Here is a 7,748-nt window from a genome sequence, read left to right on the forward strand (position 1 = left end):
TAAAGGCCAGTTGGCTTTCCAAGCCAATAATAGAGGCAAAAATGAGGTAGTCCATGTTGACATTGGTTGGGCCTATTTCGAAGTAAGAGAAGTGCAGAGGATAATTCTGTTTTTAGGAACCTTGAACAGGCAAGAAAATTACTGGGCGGATAATGTGCCCGAGCATGTGTACCTCAAAAGCGTGGCTACAGAATGAAGGAAGAGGTCTAGAAAGTTGGCAGCGAAGTACAGCGTAATTGAAAGTGTCAACAGACAACCAGGGCTGATCAAACGAAGTTAAAAGAAACAGGGACAGTCAATTGATTGCAAGGCAAGAAATCAAAAACGGATGACGACAGAGATTTACACGATACCAATGAATAAATTAGAAGTTGATCTGTACGATACAGCCGAGGGCAGCGCCTTCCAAGTTGAGGCTGAAGCTGGTTGCCTAAGGACATAGCAGAAAGCAACAAATTTTCCCGAGATGATGAGGCATACTTCAGCTGCTGCAAAAATTGTAATCCTTTTTGGAATGCGAGAGTATTAAGCCACTGAGTCGGTTAGGTGTGCGTAAACCTTCGAAAAGCGATTTAATATACCCTGATTGGAATCATCAAGTGGTCTGCCGCCGAGATAAGCAAGATACATTTAGAGTATTGTGGGAAAAAAGCACGGAAGAGGTTGATACGACCGGCTCCGCTGCACGCATGGGTAGCGGTACAGCGTAGATAGAGAAGTTTTGAAGAGAAGAAAGATGATGAGGAGATGTATACAAAATGCTAAAATAGGCAACGTACTGAATAGTGCGAGCAGTACAGCTCACTTTTTGTAAACACACTGCCCGAAAGTATATGCCAATAAATAATAATCAATCATCCAAGCGCGAAAGAAATTTTCCACTGCAGTAGGCGGCTCATAACTGATTTCGACTGCTGCAATACGTTGTTTCGCTATGTTGTTTCATTGCTAAACGCATTACCGTCGATAGCCATCATGAGATGGGTTCTGCAGATTTTTATTACAGCATTGCAGGTGGCGTTTACGAGCCCCAATATTGAGCATGAAATACTTTTAGCTCACCTTGTCGGCGACCTTCGGATGACCTTGAGCCAAAAGCCAGAGCCATTATGCGGGCACTGAAGCCAGAACATTCCGGCAACGAGCCCAAGCTTCAAAAAATGCGTGTCTGGCCCCAACCCTTCTTACAGGACCGCATTACATACACTAATGACTGCCCAAACATGTTACAAAAGATATTGCTTCTGAATTATTCCTATAGAGTGTTTGCAATATCACTGAAGCTGTAAATCCTAGTACCCCGAAGTTTTATTTGCCACTTGCCGTTGGACGTTCAAAAGACGGATACAGGACGTTGAGCTCTTCCTTGTCATCTTTTGGCACTGAGCAATGAACGCCTCCGGTATGCGAGTTCCGCGGCATGGCTATTGCCTCGCCTCGAGAGATGGCGCTGAGCTCCACGGCGCATCCTTTAGGTCCTTCCGCGGGCCTCGGTGGCTTAGCGCTTAGGGTGTTGCGCAGCTAAGCACGAGGTAGCAGGATGAAACCCCGGCAGCGGCCGCCGCACTTCGATGGAGGCGAAAAGGAAAAGGAAAGAAAAAGGAAAGCAAAAGTACGTAGGGGCCACGGTACTGATCCCCTAGTGGTCAAGATTAATCCGCAGTGCCCGACTACTCATAACTGAATCGTGGTTTGCCACATAAAACCCCACAATTCTTTTCATTCTTCTGCTAGCTAGGCAGTGTGCTCCTTCTCCTTGGCGTCTTTCGCTGCCTGTCATGCGGCCTTCAGCCGGTTTTCCTCTAGCTGGGCAGCGTCCATATAGACCAGTGGACAGTATGGCATGGTGCGATGTGGGGTAGTGAAGTGTGCCGTTGTGAACGCGCATTCCATGTATTTTAGGAATGTGGATAGTCATTTCTAAACAATCTAATTTGCTGGTTGCCATTCCACGCCTACATCTACTCTCGATTACGGGAGGGCAAGCAATCTTTTTTTCGAGCTTTGTAGTAAATAATTCTTCCTGTTTGATAGCAATTCCGCGAATGATGCAGCCACATCACAGTTATTTATAAGACTGCAGTCTTTTAAACTTTGAGCCGTTCTATCTAACGTGTGTGCTTACTCCACTCTCGCCTGGGGACGACCCAACGTACTTTTTAAAAGCAGTTCTGCAAGGGCGCTTCAGAAGCTGCATGATGCGGCGCGCATGACCGTACTTTTCGCAGGATGGGGCTTTTCGCAGCCCACATTGTCTTAACGTTTACTCTTGCCCCATGGAAATTTTCTTCCCTACGTAGTATACAGATTTAGCAGACCTATTCCACGGTCAGCTCCCATCATTCTCAACCGCATAACCTTGCCGGAGGGACCCCAGCCAGGACAATTTCAAGTGTTGGGAGCAAATGATAACTTACGCAACCGCGCGATTCCTCAGCACGAAATCTTCAATATTTATCAAGAAAGGAGAAGCGTCTTTTGTGGAAAAGGCGTCAAGAGATGGCCGCCATAAGCGTATGGCGTTTCTAGAGTGCAGCTCTGAGTGCCCTTTCCCCGGTTGAAGCCTGCCCTCCCTCGGTGTAACCCCGCAACACACTCGCGCCACTGCTCGCGCCTTCGGCGTCCTCTTCTTTCTCAGTTGGATCCGATGCCTCTCGTCATGCCAGCGCTCTCACAAAGCCTATCCCTCTGCGAAAAAGGTGACAGCACTGCCCGATTGCTAGTTGGTGCGGTAATATCGGTCTCCAATTCTTTGCCTTATCATATCTCTAAATGAAAGCAAGTATACATTCGCGCTCGAATTTCGCATTGGGGGAGTATCGTAATGCTCAGAGATTTTTTTTTTCTTTCTCGCTTAAGTCCTAGAACGACCCCACATGACATTACGTTGCTGTTGAATTACTTTGTCCCGATCAACTCATTGCAAGGCAGGCAGTTGACCAAAAAAAACTGGACAGTTACAGCTCTTTTCATGTACCAGATAAGAGAGCGGATTTTCAAAAAGTCGATAGCGTACAAATACGGCCACGAGGGTCTATCCTTAGGCCGTTTTATGCCTCATTGAAGGCAAAAGAAGTGAAGCAACCATTTGACGCAGGAAAATTATTTGAAGTAATGATCACCAAAATGTGCGTGTCGTTTGAACAAGAGCAAATGAATTCGTTTCAAATCTTGCGACTAACAATTTTGACAACAAATCCTCACTGAAATTTGGCTTAATGATCGTTTGAATAGCGGTGAATATTTTCCGCGAGACTATGCCGTTTTCCGTACAAATCAATATTACTCTGTATTGCGTGTAGCTTTTAGTGGTGTCGTAGTGATTGCTGCGAAGGATATAAGAAAGCAAGGTGCTGCAGCGACTTCGAAGTTTGTATTGAAACCTTCTTGGTTGAAATTTTCGTTAAAAGTTGAAATCTTATTGTCTTCACGTTAACTGGAGTGATCGAGATCGCATTGCCATGAGCAAACAATGCTAATGAAATGCAGCTGCCCTAGCATAATTTGTTTCATATTTGTGCTTTGTTCAATGAAGCTACTTTGTTAATTGCACTGAGATATTTTAGATCTTGCTCATGTGATTTTCAACCCTGTTTTATTGATCCGATGACTCATGAGAGTTGTGGGAACCCATGTTTTATTTATTTTCACTCGATGGCTGCTTTGGTGCGTTTGGAGATTTTTATTGTATTGATTGTCTTCATTTTATCATACGACAAATGTGAGTGTAATTGCACTCATTAGTGTGCTAATTAATAAGAGACAAGAAGAGAGTAGTGTGCATAAGAGACGAAACGGAGATAGTCGATATTCTAGTTGACATTAAGAGAATAAAGGAGCTCGGCAGAGTATGTAATGTGTACGAAAGAGTACCAACAGACTACTAGGGTCACACGATGAGTCACAAGGGCAGGGAGGTGCAATCGAAGACGGAAGAAGATTAGGCGGGATGATCGAATTAGAAAATCTCCAGGGCCAAGTTGTGATCAGCTGGCGCAAAACCGAAATAATGGAAGATCGCAGGGAGGGGCCTGCCGTGGACCTAATACACCCATGTTGCTCCTAATTATGATAAGCATTCATATGCACATAAAAAAAATTGGTGAAGGAAAAGCCGAGATATCTTTGGCGTTAACTTTAATTACGGTCCACGCTCCTTTAAGAAGCTGAATCTCTTGTAGATACTGAAGTGATTTTTTTAGTTCTTCCCAATTAGATGATTAGTCTTAAATATTTGTCAACTTCTCAAATATTACAATTCCAAATAACTGTAGCCCGACACAAAAACCTCCCGATACAGCTTTCTGTTGCTCCATACGTGCTGCACAAAAGTGCTTTTCCGAGCGTGAAATAAGCCCGCAAATGCACGCAAAATTGCCGTGGGTTTGGCCGATCGAGGCACTTCGCGTGTATTCGCGGAAAATCCTTCAAGATCAAAAAACACGTTATGGTGCGCGTATTGAGCAACGAAAAGTTTTTCATGCAGCTCTAGAACTTTCTTTGACACTTTTCATCTAACTATAATATTTGATACATGACAAATAATTAAGACTATATACATCTATTAGGCGGTATGAAAAGAATAATTTGAATATCTCTAAGCTATGGCAAACAACATTAACTTGGTTCTGTCCAACTACGTGGCATTCGCATATTTTTTAACACTGGCTACAGTTATACGGGACACAATGTATAACCACGATATATGCGTAAGATAAAAATTATCAAATATTCTAGATGCACTAACTGAAAAATCGAAATCTCGCAAAAGGAGTAATCGTGTTTCTCTTAAAGAGTGCCCCAGCTCTGCTGAACCAATCGACATTATGAGTAAAGGAATCAATGCAATTATTGGACGTCAACATGAACAACAGGGTTAGGGGAAAAGATATTGCCCATGTAGTGAAACTGAATCGGGCAGACGGGGAAGTCTTTCCCAATGCAATCTCCGCGGCTTGCCTGGCGATCTCCTTCAACGTGCCAGCAGGCGAAATAAATTAGCAACATATAGCCTAATCGAATGGTATTTCCTATTCAGATCGTATTCGACTTCCGAATTCACTATTAAAAATTATGGACCAGCCGTTTCCGATAGAATGCAATGCATAACAGCACTTTTGAAATCTCGAGAGCGAGGGGACGTTGAAAGTGGGAACTCTTATTTCGAATGATTACGCTGCCGGAGAGTCGTAGCTGCTGCGCAGAGGCACAGCAGTTCCCGAGAGAATGAACGCACGGGTGATAATCGGTTCTGCTGAATAAAGTCGTAGCTGTCGTTCAATATAAACACCCCGTTTTCGGGCAGCCTGTAGATCTGCTAACTTGATTCAGGCAAGGAAAAGATTTTTTTTTACAGACTCAGCATGTCTGCAACCTATTAAAACTGACTGGCCAATGTGGTACCACCCTTGTCTTTAACGAACACAGAAGATCTAGAAATACATCTACGTGTATGTGAGGTATGCCGTTTCTTTAATTGATTCATTATTCTCCTTATGAAAGTGCACCCGATAACTGAAAGCAGCTGTTTTTAATACAGAAGCTGCTTATAATTTGGCGGACATACAGTTGGGAACTGCAGGTTTGAAATATAAGCGTAACATGTCTTTTTTTCTCAGAAAACAGGCTCCAGAATAATTACTTTCGTTTACAGCATCTACAAAAAGGCCAAAGGACGCAGCTAACTACTTTTTTTGGTTTCCATTGTATATAATCAAAGTCTGGTGTATTACATCTGGCAATATGGTCATGATGCCCGCCGTTCGATTCTTATCAGCTGTGGTTCTTTAACTTGCACAAAAAGAGAAGTAAACGAGTGTTTCTCTATTTCTTCCACATAGAATTGCTTGACCTGATTCGAGCCCACGTGTTCGAGTTTAGCAGCGCAACGCCATGTGCACCATGCATATACCCACGAATGAGGTTGCCGCTCCTCTGTTCTTTCTTTCTTTTTAAGCATGCACAGAACAAATAATTTTATCCGCCGTACGGGCCAATGTTCAGCTTATATAATGACTACCTAAAACTGCTCTCGGCGCGCGAGATCCTACCGCATTAAAAAAACCGTACCAATTATTCCGCATTATGTTACGAAACGAAGACCGAAACATAATTGGAAGGTTGCACGCTTCCTTTTTCTTTTTCTGCAAGAATACTTCCCGTAAATATGAGTACAGGATGCCGGGTGGTGGAGATATGTATTATTTCTTTGAAACGGCAAGCGGAATGTTTACATAGGTTTTTCCGTATGCGTTTTCGAAGCCCTACGATGGAAAACTATATACTCAAAACTACACACGAGACATACAAGCTGCTTGGAGAGTGAGAAAAATATTTCTTCTTTAAAGCAAACGGTACAAAAACCGCCGACACAGCGGCCGCAATGCACGCGCCAACACTGAGCGTCGTTAAAAAATTATATAACATAGAAAAAGAAAGGCATCTATTCCTACGGCATAAATAGATGTCATACACAATTATAAACACCGTTTGAGCGGTGACAAATGAGCCTTCCTACAAGTATCGCCAGCAGTTTCCGACGGCGCTACCTTGATGCGGCCCAATCGACTTTCGATCGCAGCGTCTCCACAGTATTTTTAGTGGTCGCACGCCTCACTCCAAAGCATGCGCCGCCCCAGCCACTCGTCCCACTCAACCGTATTATATCAAACTCGAACGTAAACTAAGCGGCGAGAACACAGAGCCCGCGAAGTAATCGGCAGTCGGCGCACTCTGTCCCCATCGCTGATCGCTTTCAAGTTAGGGGCATACGCATCCATGCCATACGCATCCGCCACCGGAGTAGAATGCATCACTCCTCCTCCCTCCGGTGCTTTCCGCACGACGGAATACGGCGCGCTTCCTCCCTGCTTTCCTGCCTTGCGCGCACAAAATTGAACCACTGTCGTAGGCTCACCCTCGCACGCGTTCACTCGCGTATACCGCATAGGGCGCGCGGCGACGATGTTATCGCGCTTGGACATTGTACGCAGCATCACGGCGACACGCATGCCGGTGCCGACGACTCTGGAAGTGCGCCTCGAGTGTCAACATACTTGTTATGGCAAGAGAGATGTTTAAGCATATATATTTAGCATGTCACCCCGACATTTTTTGTTTGTCTGGCTGTGTTGATACGTGCTCTTCTATAACAACACACCTTGCAATTTTTCGAAAATTCTAGTGGCCTAAATGCGTTGTGCTGTGCTGATACAAATCCCTTCGAGCAATCTTTTGCGGCATGCACTTCGCAGTAAAAATTTTGTAGACCAAGTGAAAATGCAAAACTTTAAAGAAGACAATGCAACTTTCAGAAGCATTGTGTTTGAATTACTACGTTAGCTGCTACCAAGATTGCTGACATGATGAGTGCTGCCAGAAGACTGCAGTTTGAATATCCATTGTTCAAATTGTCAAGAAGACCAAAATAATTTCAGAGCTACGGCAAGGATTATGAATCAACCGATACGCGAATTGGTGCCATTCCGAGATCAAAAGAGGGGTGTTATCTCCCTGGTGGCCGCCATTTTTTATTTGTCTATTCACTAGCGACTTCAGGCACGACGAACACGTGCGATGGCGCCTATCTAGGTAAAAACTTAGTCGTCAATACGGGCACGTCTTCGGATGTGATGACTGCTATTAGAAACACTGAAGCCGAACCCTTCTTTAGCATTTGATGGTGTCCCAGCTTTCATCGTGAATGGGTGTGCATGGTTCTATATACAGCCTCTTGCGCACACTTCACA

Source organism: Dermacentor variabilis, chromosome 6 (assembly GCF_050947875.1).
Source record: "Dermacentor variabilis isolate Ectoservices chromosome 6, ASM5094787v1, whole genome shotgun sequence".
In the NCBI taxonomy this organism is placed as follows: Eukaryota; Metazoa; Arthropoda; class Arachnida; order Ixodida; family Ixodidae; genus Dermacentor; species Dermacentor variabilis.